At 43.8% G+C, this 14,435-nt stretch overlaps 1 non-coding gene across 1 annotated transcript; it reads left to right on the forward strand.

The window, feature by feature from the left end:
* The first annotated feature begins 13,936 nt into the window (after positions 1 to 13,936).
* On the forward strand, positions 13,937 to 14,071 carry LOC127693138 (small nucleolar RNA SNORA17). Its single transcript, XR_007979613.1, has one exon. It is a non-coding gene; the product is annotated as a small nucleolar RNA SNORA17 (small nucleolar RNA).
* The last annotated feature ends 364 nt before the right edge of the window (positions 14,072 to 14,435 follow it).

Genomic DNA, 14,435 nt, shown 5'->3' on the forward strand with positions numbered 1-14,435 from the left:
ACCAAGCTCCTCTTCTCCCTCAGCTGGTTAAAAGCTTCAGAGTTGCCTTTCTGTTTGCCACCCTGGAGCCGGGAGCAGCTCAGGATAGGCGCTGCCTGTGACGACCCTTCTGCCGCCATTTTGACCTGCAAATGAATGAAATCCACAGAGGCAGATGAGCTCAGGGCCACTGATACTTTGGAAATTCTCAACCCTGCTAAACCCCTAATCAATAAATCCCATACAGCAAATGCTATTTGCTTCTCTTAAGCTTTGTGCGGCCTGTCCTTCTTAAGAAAGGTCATGTAGTGTTTGAACTGAAGCAAAGATCTTCTGTTTCTCAGGTGTGCTCTTCTCACCTCTGAAGTGCCTGCCCCGCTCTCTTCTTTCCTTTTCCTTCCTAGCCCAGAGAACAAATCCCTGGAGCTGGTTAGCCAAGACAGGGAGCCTTTGGCCCATCAGGAGAGCCAGGTTCTCTCTCCATGAGCAAGGATCTGCTTAACAGAGGGGTGACTCCTATTCCTCCATGGCTACACTCCTGTGGTCTGTTCCCAAAGCCTGCTTTCCACTTGAAAAATAAAGGCAGCACCCCGGTGTCCGGGAGCTTTCAGTATCATACAAATATGTTCCAGTTTCGATTTATTCAGAATTTTGAGAACCAGAGCCCTCGGGTGCTGCAAGGCCGGTACATACATATGTATGACCTTATCAATGTGGAGGCAGAAATTCCATGCATTCAGAAAGCCCCGAGTCAGAGGTGGCTGCTAGCTGGAATTGATTTCTTCGTGCTGTTAAGGTGACTTGTATGACCTTACGGTTGTAGCAGAAAGGGTCATATTTGCTCAAGAACTGATCTATTGGCTGTAGGCAACACATCTCAGACTCCAGTCTTTCCTGACAAGGTAGCTAATAGCTAAGTGAAACCATGGGAAATTCTACATCTGGAAATCAGCAAGGCACTCTGACCAAGAGCTGATATTTCAAAAGTCAAATACAATTAGGTGTGCTACGGTTTCTTTCCTGGCCTGGGTGCAACGTGTAATCAGGAACAGCCAGAGATGCAAGAATAAATTTATGTTATCAAATTTTAAGACTGGAAAGATTTTATATATTGAGGTATACACATTAATATATTTATCCCCACATTTAGAGGCAACTGAATAAAGAGCACCCCCAATGAACTTGGGGGTAAAATAAGAAGGTAAGCTCTATTTTCAGACATAAAATTATCTCTATTAGATCATTTAAGTGTGGAAACATACAGAGCAGCTGTTTATATTGAAAGAGCAGTACTGAGAGCAATGTGAACATGTGTGTGCACACACAGAGACACACATGAGAGGAGAGGCTTTGACATGCAGGGAATATCTGGGAAGACCCACGAGAAACTGGCATCAGGGGCTACCTCCGGGCAGCAGGTTGGGGCGCTGGTGACAGGGATAGGGGAGGATCTAGCTCCCCTCTACCCCACTCCCCTCGTACCATTTGAATCTTTGTTACCCTCCCTCTGCAGCGCCTATTAAAAATACAAATAAAAACAGTATTCCAAAGTCTGGCTTTGATTTAGAGCTTAGAAATGAGAATGTTAAGATTTTATATCTCCTTTCTCCGCTCGGGCAGAAGCAGGCCTATGCCACCATTGTTCCTTGCTTTTGGATGAATAGTATTTTTAGATTTTTCTCCCCGTTCCCCTCCCCAGAGCCCAAATCTCACTGCATTAAAGCAACCAGGGAAATATAGAGCTCAAGTTCTGTATCCTAAATGGTTTTTGGTCATGGAGAAACTGCTTTCTCCCCAACACTGCTGTTTATAGCAGCAGGAGCGTACACTAAGGTAATTTCTTCTTTTCTTCCTGCTAGATTAAAGAAAAGACTTAATCTTTTTTTTCCCTTTCCCGTCCCTCTCCAAGAAGGTTCTGTTGTCCTTTCCTCAAAGTGAGCCCGTCTCCCACAACAGCGCCAGTGCATTTCTGCTAGAAGAAGCAAGAAGCTATTAACAGAGGCACTTGAGGCCTCCGAGCAAGTCCATTACCCCAGAAATAGATTAAAGCAAGTTTGCAGATACGCGTTTGCCCAGCATCCCATTCTTACCTGAGAGAGCAAGGCTCTCTTAGTGCGAGACAGATGTTCTTATCTCGTTCCCCTGACAAACTAAAGCAAAATAAATAAAGACAAATAAAAAGGCTGCCTTCTGGGGATTTGCCTTGTTTCTTACATCTGGAGTCACACATTTCAGATGGGTTCTGGGCTCTTTCAGCCGCTCTCTGGCCGGCTGTCCACTTCCCCAACACTCGTGATAGGGCTGCCTAGGACTGTGGCTCTGAAATCGATGCTTCATTTGATTTCAGACAGGGCCTCGGCCTGGGTCTCCTGTGAGGTGGTTTGCATAAAACTAGGTACTCAACTCATGCTTCTCTGTATAACTTAGTCAGGGCCAGTACAAATGAACAAGTAAAACAACTAACCACCCAGGAGGGGGCCTGCCTCTGCTGTTTCTCTCCAACCCTCTTCTCTCCCTTTTACAGGGAACTACTTAGGGTTCCAAAGAGCAAAGGGTGACTTTCAGTGGTGCCCCAATTAATGTTCAAAGAGAGGGGCTTGCACAGATTAAACATAGTTCTCCAAAACTCACTTACTTTCTAATTGCTTTTATTATTTTGTGAGGAGGAGGATAGGGGAGTCAGGCACAGAGGTGAGTAGACAGCTGTGTGGAGCAGGTTACCTCTTTCCACTTTTATGTGGGTCCCAGAGATCTCAGTGCCAAGGTTTTTACCCACTGAGCCAAGCCACTGGGTCAGAAAGTCTATTTGGAACAGTGGTGTCTGGGATTTCTTCCATTTAATATATGAGTCAAGAAGATGTATTTGTCAAGTCGAACAAGAAGATTCCTGCAGGACAGCCTCCTCCAGACCCCATCATCCCTTACCAGGTACCCCAGACATCCGATGTGAGTAGGGACACCCTGTTGTGGGAAATGGATGTTAGCCTTTGGGATCACAGCAGAGGTAATAGTTTCCTGGCATTAAGTCGGTGCCTCTCAAGCCTGGCTGCACCAGCATTCCCAAGAAGGTGGGGATGGGGTCAAGTCCCAAGCACAGGCACCACTAAAATGTCCTGCCGTGTGTCCTAGCTGAATCCTGCACACTGCGGCTGCAAAGTCCGCCGCTGTTGAGACTAGCTCTGCACCGCTCGCCTAGCCCGCAGGACCCGTCAGACATTCCAGATCGTTTATAACCCTCTCTCCGGACCATGGATCTCTTCCCAGCGTGCACGGCTCTCTCGCACCACAGCCCTGCAGAGCAAGTAAGACGGGATCTTTATCTCCATTCTACAGATGAGAAAATCCGAAGAACCAAGAGATTTGCCGGAGGTCAGCTGCACAGTAAGCCAGACGCAGACCTGGAACCTCAAGGGGACACTGAAGCCGCGGTGGCTCTCACTGTAACGCCTTCCCCAGGCTTGAGGGTCAAGACGGCCGGCCACAGGAATCATTTTACTTCCTAGCGTTAGAGGGAAAGTCTGGAATCCACATGCTGTGTGACACAGTTGTCCTTGGGAAATAGAAGACATACTTGACTATTCACTCCAGAGAAGAAACCCAGGACAGGGGCTAGTGGAATGGCTCAGTGGTTAAGAGCACTGAGGTCCTGAGTTCAATTCCCAGCAACTACATGGTGGCTCACAACAATCTGTAATGGGATCTGATGCCTTCTTCTGGTGTGTCTGAAGACAGCTACAGTGTACTCATATACATAAAATAAATAGATAAATCTTTGAAAGAAAGAGAGAGGGGGAAGAAGAAAGAAAGAAAAAAAAAGAAAGAAAGAAAGAAAGAAAGAAAGAAAGAAAGAAAGAAAGAAAGAAAGAAAGAAAGAAAGAAAGAAAGAAAGAAAGAAAGAAGAGAGAGAGGAAGGAAGGGAGGGACGGAGGAAGGAAGGAAGGAAGGACAGGCCAAAGTAAGGGTAGCACCAAAGGCCCAACTCACAGAACCAGAGTTTTCTGTTGTTGGTTGGTTGGTTGGTTGGTTGGTTGGTTGGTTGGTTGGTTTTGGTTTCTTTTTTGATACATATACAGAGAGAATCTGGACGCTTTATTGTTTAGATGATCTATAATTCTTCATCCCTATGTATCCAAACACTAAACAACAACAAAAATATTTACCTTTCAGTCTGTGGAAGAACTCACGGAATCTAAACATGATAAGCCCTCTTATTTTTAGTGTCTCAATAATGTTGAGTTAATTATTTAATAATTGCATTTTATTAAATTACCATTTGTTCTTACCCTGTAACAGGCTAGCTGTGTATGTCATACATAAGAAACGTAATGCAGATTTATTAAAAACCTTTATAGTATTTTTACATTTGCATAAGATAAGATCCCAATGAGCACTTTTGACTGTGAGTAGCAGAAGCATGGGTGAGGGATTACTTACAGAGAGTGGGGACAACTGAAAAGCCATTTCGTCACCGAAAAGCCAACCCTGGCATTGAAGAGTCCCAGAAGCTGCAGTGCCCGGCCTCTCCGCACAGTTTTCAGGTCGGCCCGCAGATAGAGCATGTCTTCTCTCCACATTCTGTCTGTTCCCAGTCTCCTTCCCCACCACCATCGACCTCCTTTGATGCTGGTTGGGGAAGGGGGTCAAGAATCAAGTTTTTTAGACTTGTGACCTGTTGTCTAACATCCCGGTGCTAAGCGCCTCTCAGTCCCTCCTGGAGGGGGTATTCCAGTTTAGAGGAAACCGCCAGACAACACCAGAAAACTGGTACAACTCCTTACTCCTTAGTTCTTGAAAATAATGTGTGTGTGTGTGTGTGTATGTGTGTGTGAGATTGTGTGTGTGATTGTGTATGAGTGTATTGTGTGAATGTGTGTGTTCATGTATGTGAATGTATGTGCGCACGTGTGTGTATGTGATTGTGTGTGTGAGCACATCTGTGTGAATATGTGTGTGCATGTGTGTGAGTGTGTATGTATGTGTGTATGTGTGAGATTGTGTGTGTGATTGTGTGTGAGTACATGTGTGTGAATGTGTGTGTTCATGTATGTGAATGTATGTGTGCGTGTATGAGTGTGTATGATTGTGTGAGTGCATGTGTATGAATGTGTGTGTGCATGTGTGTGAGTGTGTGTATGTATGAGATTGTGTGTGTGATTGTGAGTACATGTGTGTGAATCTGTGTGTGTGAGTGTGTGAATGTATGTGTGTGTACACATGTATGAGTGTATGTGATTGTGTGTGTATGTGTGTATGTGTGTGTGAATGTATTGTGTGTGTGATATTTTGTGTGTGATTGTGTAGGTGCATGTGTGTATGTGTCTCTGTGTGTGAGAGAGAAAGAGAGTGAGAGAGAGAGAGAGACAGACAGACAGACAGACAGACAGACAGACAAAGCTGGTGGAAGAGACAAGTAAACAAGAGTGAAACATAATCGCCATAGAGAAAACAGGCAAGACGTCCGGGGAAATGTGTGTCTCTGTTTGGGATTTCAAATGAAGGCAATGCGGTTATTACAAGCGAGCTGCTGTGCATTTGGAAGACTGCCCACCACACTGGGAAACCAACCATGGCAAGGGGCAGCCACATGAATCAGTGAGGTCACCTTGGACAGTCTTTATGAGTGTACCAAGCTGTCTGTGCCCACTTTTATGAGTGTGTTTGTGTGTGTATATTGTGCTCATTGGCTGCTAACCGGATGTTCAAGCCAACAAGAGCCTGTGTGCATTTGGTACAAGTGAAAGAAAAGAGAAACACCCTGGGAAGCATTAGAGTAATTATACAGCCAGCCTGTCTCATGCCTGGAGGTAAATACAGGCTCCGCAATCCCTGTCAGTCGTAACAATTGTTCAGATACAGAAATGCAATACTCAGGGGGAGAATCTTCCTCCATCCTTCTATTTAATCTCCCTAACCCTCTAGCATAGCTAAAGGTTTGCCCAATGTAAACCCTTCAAGACTAGAATGAAACTTCAAATCCATGTCAGAGCCTGCTGGAAAGAATGATGTATAAACTTGGAGCAGAACACTGGTGTGAACAAGATAACACACATTAATGCCCAAGCAAGGCAATTAGCATTCAGCTATTCTGATCTAGGACTGGCCTTGATGCTTGAGGAACTGAACACAGTACTACCTATAGCTTATAAGAAAGCACCATCTCCTCCCCTGGAAATGGCCGTTCTTGGTATTCAAAGGCTCCTGGAGCACTCTTCCTCATAAAGGCACACATAGCAAAAATTATCTCAATGCAAACATTCCTGTTCAAGGACTCATGTCTTCTTGCCTTTGAGCCAAAGACACTTTGAAGAATCTCACCTTTGATCTAAATTTCTAAGAAATCTAAGTATTATGCCACCTTCCAGAGGCATCTTGAACTTCAAGATCTTGGGTTGCTTTAAAGATCTCAAAATGCAGAATCGCACACATTTCTTTGACTATTTCTTCAATCACTAACTCAAACACAAGAGTTTATCTGTGATTACCATACTCATTAGCATGTTTATCTGCTTTTTCCTTTTCTGAGTACAGGAAAATATTCAACCCAAGCTTCTAAAAGTATTTTGCCACTCCAGAATATGAAGGCAGTTACTCCAGAGTCAAAGTGACCCATGAAAGCTGCTTCTCAAGCCTTTTCAGCTCGAAATGAATCCTTTGTAAAGGGCCATCTTGATTCAGCAGGGCTTGAATGGATTCGGAGATTTCGCATTTCTTATAAGTCCTGATGATACTGATAATACAGATCTGGGAGCGGCACCACTGAGTACTTACTACAGCAGATAGCCTGTCCATGGAAAATCAGACCCTGCAAAAGGAGCCCCTGTGACTCCTCCAACATCAGCCTCTGAATGCCCAGCATCTCCTGTTCTGAGGCAAGTGTTTGGGGGACTTGTTTGTTTCTTGTTTTTGATTTGTTCTCAAGGGTCATCATTGTTCAAAGTAGGATAATTTGATAGAAACAAAACAAAGTTGTATGGGACTAACGCTTTTTGCTTCTATTGGGCTATCAACTGCTAAAGGACAATACTACAGGAGATACAAAAATATTCTACCCTCTAGAGTTCCTGGCAACAACTGGCTAAGTCTCCTGAGTGCAGACTAAGGTAGATTCTATGTTAGGCAGAGCCTGGAATGTTAGCAACTGGAAAGAAAATCGATTATTGAAGTTAAAAAAAAAGTGTGTGAGGGGTGTCTTCTTTCAACATTGTTTATGTCACACTCTCTTATTCCCACCCTCCCCCAACATGCACACACACACACACACACACTCATGTACATACACATGTTTATGTGTGCCAACACCCACAGACACATACCACATTTCCTAGGCAATTTCCCTGGGCTCACTTAGAAGGCTCTGTTACACCATCTGCTCATGTCATCTATTCCCTGCTCCTACCAAGGTTTCTGAGCAATAACATTATAGCAGCAACAATACCCTTGCCGCCATACTTTGATATATCACTATTCTCTTTGTGGACAGAGATTCTAAGGCAAAGAAAGGACAAGAAATTGGCACTAACTAAATGACATGTGACACACCTATTAAACAAGGGTAGGAAAAGACACAATCTGGCACCAGAGTTCATGATTATCTACCACATACTATTCTTCCATTCCTTCAATCACTTTATGCCGAGAGAGAGAGAGAGAGAGAGAGAGAGAGAGAGAGAGAGAGAGAGAGAGAGAGAGAGGAGACTTTATTATCCTCTTTATCTTTTATACTGGATGGCTCATTAAAACTAGAGTCAAAATAATTAGCAACCAAATAAATTAGTTTCCTTTCCAGGAGAGTGTTTTCAAACACTCCCCTGAGGTGAGGGGAAATATTTGCATTCTGTCCCTGTAGGTGTGAGGCATGCAAAGAAGTACGTTCGCCTGGGATGGGCTGCATCCTGGTAAGAGTGCAAATAAAAAGCAGAGCTGTAGTCTGCACAGCAAAACTTGTCAGCGTTCCTCATTCCCTCACAATTACAGCAGCCCTAAGCTCTGTTTGGGATCCACGCCCGTGCTCTCTGAAGCTATTGTTATTACCCTAGGCCCCAACTTTACTCATTTTCTGGACAACCATAAGGAATGATGTCAGGTCTCTGCATACCAATTGTGTCCATGAATTGTGAGTCTCTGTGCTTCTCCCATTCTAAGTAATTTGTAAATATTCCCAGAACAGTGTATAATACATTTGACCCTTTCCGTGCACTAACTGTGGGCAAGTTTCATCTCACAAACATCAAGCCTTTCTCATTCAGGTTGACAGGAGTGCCTTCATTTTGTTTCCTGGAACTGTAAAAAATAAAATAAAATTTAAAAAAATTAAAAAAAAAACCCTTGAACCAAAGCAATGTAAGAGAGAGAGTTTGTTTGGCTCACAAGTCAGAGTGAGGGTCCATTGTCACTGAAGGTCTTAGGACTGGAGGACTAGTTGTGTTAGGGTCACAGTCAAGAGCAGAGAGCAATGACTTTATGTGCACAATAGTCCTCAGCTATAAAGAAGTCTTTTGCCCCAAGCCCTTACGTTGAGGTGGGTGGTTTGGTTATTTTGTGAATAATAAATATGTTGTCATTTTAGGGGATAATTTACAAATAATTATGGTCTTGGACAGGGAGAAGATTAAATAAGAAGCTTAGATTCGGGGATTTCTGTTTCGTTTCCCATTGAGGTTTGGTCTTTTGCTTGAGTTGTAGTGCTAAATACTGGTCCCAAAGGCCTGGTTGCCCCCAGGGATGCGAGAGTCTGCAGGTACCCAAGTGACATGCCTAGTGACACTGCCCTTCTCCCCAAGTTATCCCTGATTGGAGAACACACACACATACACACACACACACACACTCACACACACACACTCACTCACACCACGCACACTCACACACACCCCACACACACACATACACATACACACTCACACACACACCACAACACGCTCACATACACTCATACACACAGACATCACACATACACTCACACACACTCATATACATACTCACACATACACACTCACACACACACTCACATACACACACCACACATACACACACACTCACATACACACACACCACACATACCACACACATACTCACACAGATACCACACACATACTCACACACACTCATACACACACTCACACATATATACTCACATACACACACGCCACACACACATACACTACATATACTCACATACACATTCACACACATACACACTCACACACACATACACCACACACACTCACACACATACACACACATTCACAGTCACCACATACCCTCACACACACATACATACCACACACACCACACACATACTCATGCACACATACCACACATACCCTCACACACACACACACACCACGCATACACACACACACATATACACTCACATACACACACTCACACACACACCACACACACACATACATATACACACTCACACACACACCACACACACGCTCATACACACATACACACGCACTCATACACACAGACACCACACATACACTCACACACACTCATATACACTCACACACACACACTCACATACACAAACACCACACATACACACACACTCACATACGCACGCACCACACATACCACATACACATACTCACACAGACACCACACACATACTCACACACACCACTCATACACACACACTCACACATATATACTCACACACATACACACATGCCACATACATTCACACACACATACACACTCACATACACTACATACACTCACATACACATTCACACACATACACACTCACACACACATACATACACACTCACACTCACCACATACCCTCACACACACACACACATACACACCACACACACCACACACATACTCATGCACACATACCACACATACATTCACACGCATACACATATCACACACTCACACACACATACACACACACACTCATCACACACACCCCCACATATATGCACACATACCACAAGTACACATACCACACACACACTCACACTCACACACACAACTCACACACATACTCACACAGATACTACACACACACTCACACATACACCACACGTATCACACACATACTCATGTACACACACCACACACAGATACACACTCACACACACACATTCACACACATACACACACACCACACATACGCACACATACCATGCATACACTCTCACACACACACCCCATCATCATCGTCATCATCAGATCACTGTGGTCCGACGTGTCACTTGCATCCGTCTCAGCTTGCTTTCTGACATGAACATCCTAACTCTGAGTCACCCTGAGTTACATTAACAGCTCTTGATTCCCTTTTAGTGTCTGTGGTGAGATTCAGATGAGTTCATTCATATGAGAAAAATTTGTAAGTGATTTTTGGTTGGGTTTGCTTTGGTTTGCCTGCTTGCCTGCTTTTTGTCTTCCTTTATTTTTGCCATCCATGACAGTATGTGGCATATGGTAGGTACTCAGTAAACATGTGTTGAACGAATAAATAAGTGGAAATAGGACACATTTATCTGATACTTCAAAGTCTTCCTCTTCCTGAAGTTTAGGCAAACAACAACAACAATATAAAAAAATAAAGACAAAACCTCTGAGTTTTCAACATGGAGGACAAATCTTATGTCAAGGGTAAATAAGTTAATTATTAATAAGTTAATCATCAAAACAAACCTCCAAGTAGGTAACATTATTATCATTCTTTCATATAACTTATATATTATAATTGACTTTATTTATATATAAGGAGATAGGACAAATGTTTAGCAAGTAGCACAGTCAGAGCTTCTAGACCAGGTAGTCACACTCCATAGCCAACACTCAAACACAGTCTCTGCCAACTGGACAAAAGAGTAGTGTTCTTTGTCCAGTGGAGTGACTCTTCCTATCTACAAGAAAGTTCTAAGCTTCACAGTTTCCTGTGGGATTTCCTTAAGTACGTCATTCAGAACGGTTTTTCTAAGGGTCACATATTCTGAAATTAGGTCTTACACATAAGAAAGGAAGTTTAAAAGTCCTGCTTAGCAAAGCAGTGGGAGTTTCTGTAAATCACGGGTTTTATAGATCTTCCCAAACCAACTTTGTAATAGTGGACATGATTTTTCTTTTGCCATATGGGCCCCAAATCCAGTGGGAAGGTGGTTGTTATCCCCATGACAGGTATAGCTGTGCCTCCAGACCTGTGTTAGCCATAATTCCACACACACACACCAAGGGTGGCACTCTGGACCAAGGTGAAGTTCATTGTTCCTCCAGGTCTACGAATTCCTGAATTAAGCAGGTGACCCACCCAGCCGACTGAGCAGCGGAGCCCATGCCCACTGAGCAGTCAGGCCAGTTCTCCTGAACAGACAGACCTTGGAATTTGGGGGAAGGGTCTCACCTGAAACTTTAAATCCTGAGTCCTCCATTAAACCTGGGCCTTGATCAGCAACTGTTGTCTTGGTCTTGTTCTTCTCTTGCCGCCTTCCCATACATCCCCAGCTTCCCTTCCAGGTAACCCATTCGATGTAAATGCAGGAAGTTACATATAGCAGTGTTGCATCTGTGAATGCATTTTGCCAGTCCCATTGGTTGCGAGTTGGGTCCACGTAAGCTAGAGGATGACCGTTCTGCCCCAGCAGACCATGTAACATGTTCCAGCATATGAGAGTTAGTCAGCATGCAGGGAGCTCCAGCACAGGTCTAGCTTGACTTCCTATGCACTTTTACTTGTGTATGGCATAATCAGGAATAAAGTCAGGTGCTGCCAGCTAACCAGCCACAACAGCCTGTACTATTTGGGACCTTCCCTGGCCTCCCTGGCTACCTTGTCAGGTCGTATTCCACCTGAAAATGAGAACTTCTGCCCTAATCCCTTAAACAAATTGATGATATGTAACTTTCTGTCTCTAGCCTCTGGCCCATGAACCTCATTCCGATAGTATTCATCCTCAAATCCCAGTGCCCCCCTCCCATCAAGCCTGTCACATACAAGACATGCACAGGTATTTGTAAGGAAGAATCTGTACAGGGCCACTGATGGTATCAGATTTATGTTAAGGAAAATTTTGCATGAAACATTATTTGAAGTGTATTTGTCCTTTCTTTGTAATTTGTAGACTATGGCCCCGAAAACAGTCATGAATTACAGTGTATTGCTTTAAGCAAGTGGTTTGGCTGTGTGTGGGTTGAGTATAGGGACAGGTTTCCAATTTTGTTGTTAAAGCATTTCATGTTTCTAAACTGCAAGATTACAAGAGAAGAATACTATTCTCTCCCAAGCCAAAGCCAAATCCCAATTAAGTGCAGATTTAAGACCTTTCATTTTCACTAGAAAAGAGTAAATTAAAAAAAAATTTGACTTAAAACCACCACTGCCATAAAACTCCCAAATGGATTTCTCTTTGGGGAAAAAAAATAAATTGAAAGCAAATGAGTGATTCACTGAACAGATGCAAAATGAATTTTACAGCCCTCCCTCCCAGCCGGTGTCGTAGCCCTGTTCATCTGGGAGCAGGACTGGTGTCACAAAGAAAGGAAGGACAGCAGGCATAAAGTGTCTGATATTTACAGAAACTTAAGGAGAGAATGTGTTGGAAGCTGAAGGAGAGAATGTGTCACTCTCGGAAAACAGGCAGGGCACTCAAAGAACAATTCTTCAATGCTGATCAGAGGTTTTGATAATTAACTAACCCAAAGAAATAGATTATGTACTCTCCACATGTAGGGTGGAGCTGTACATCAGAGGCAGAACACTTGTCTAGGATGTAAAAATCTCAGGAATCTGTCCTGCAGTTTCACATACACACACACACACACACACACACACACACACACACACACAATGTTCATGTCTTGACTAGCCTAAGCCTGGTTACATACATACACTATTTCAATTTAACACAGCATATAACAGGAAGGGAGGAAGATCTCTCTCTCTGCACATGTGTTAACTGCCCCCCCCCCCCATTTTTCCCAGGCCTTCTCAGATCTCTCTCAGAGCCTTTTCTCCTTGTTCACAGGAAGCTTTCAGGGGTTTCTCCACTGGAGCTCCCAGAAGCTCAACCAACTTCCTGCTGCCAAATTTCCTGTTTCTCCTTGTGAGGATCTGTTGAAGTATCCACGTGATAGTTACCAGACCATCAGCTGGATTGCTTTGTAAATGCATGTGAGTCTTTAAAATTAGATTAATAGAGCACATAGTCTTCTATAAATAATTTAACTTCCAAAACTCACTCGTCAGTGAATCAAGTACAGATTCGTTTTTGGACTGTGCCATGTTAATAAGCAATTGCTTGTAATAAACACTACATAATCTCACTCATAAACAATATTCATATGAATAACTTGTTTCTCTCTTCACCCTTAATGACTACCATTACATATTTTGATACTGAAGTTCAATATTTGAGTATTCCTCCATCCAGTTAATATATATTAAAACTATATAAGGCTCTGTGCTTAATTCTGTGAGAAAATACCCAGCCCTAATAGGACCTAAACTTTTTATTCAAGGGTTTATGAGTGTAGAGACTAAATCTCTTGGCTTTCAGAAGGAAGCCTTTTGAGTTTGAAGACCAGCTTGGTTTGCTAACCTAGAACGAGCTTATTAATCTTGCTGAGCGCTGGCTCATTTTCCTGTGAAAGATGATGAGGATGATGACCATGTATCTCCTCTCAGAAGGCAGGGGCTAGAGAGGACTGACAGTCATCGCGGCCACCACAGAGAGAACGGCAGGTCAGTGTGAGTGATGAGGGATTCGGAACCTGACCACGATGGCCCTGGATGTCCAGCATTATCTAACAGGCAATGGGGTATCTTTCAAAGTTCTTTGTGCAGGATTAGGACCTTGAATAAATGTGTCCTTCAAAGAGATAACTTAAATGTACAATGTGATAGATGACTAACCTGAAAGGGAACTACAGGCAAAGGGGCCATTAAAGGCTGGCCTCAAAAGTACAGAGCACATGGAAGAATGTATGAACTCCTGCCCTTAGAGACATTGCAGGTGTGGCTGCTAAGTCACATGTGTGTCAGTAGGTGGCAGAGAGGAGAGAGAGAGGCTATGTCTATGCCCAGTGTTCTGACGTATGAACATCTAAATAATTAGTAGCTTAAAAAGCAAGTCAGAGATGACCACCAGTCCAGCTCCAGGGGGTCTGGATAGGGAGCTAGCCTGAAATGACCACCAATCCAGCACAGGCCCCAACAGTATCCAAGGGCAGAGAGTAAGCCAGAGGCAAGATGAACCTGCCTTTGTGCCATGTGGAGTAAGTCAGAGACCATGATGATTCCTACATGGGACCCTGGCAAAGAGCAAGCCCCAAATGACCACCAGTCAGCCACCATGGGGTTCCAACAGGGAGCTAGCCTGAGATGACTACCAGTCTGGTGACACGCAGTCTTGGGGGTTTGACCGTGCCTGAGATGATCCCCTGCCCGGTGCCATAATGCATGGGCAGGGCATAGCACTCCTGAGACAACT

Source organism: Apodemus sylvaticus, chromosome 9, assembly GCF_947179515.1.
Source record: "Apodemus sylvaticus chromosome 9, mApoSyl1.1, whole genome shotgun sequence".
In the NCBI taxonomy this organism is placed as follows: Eukaryota; Metazoa; Chordata; class Mammalia; order Rodentia; family Muridae; genus Apodemus; species Apodemus sylvaticus.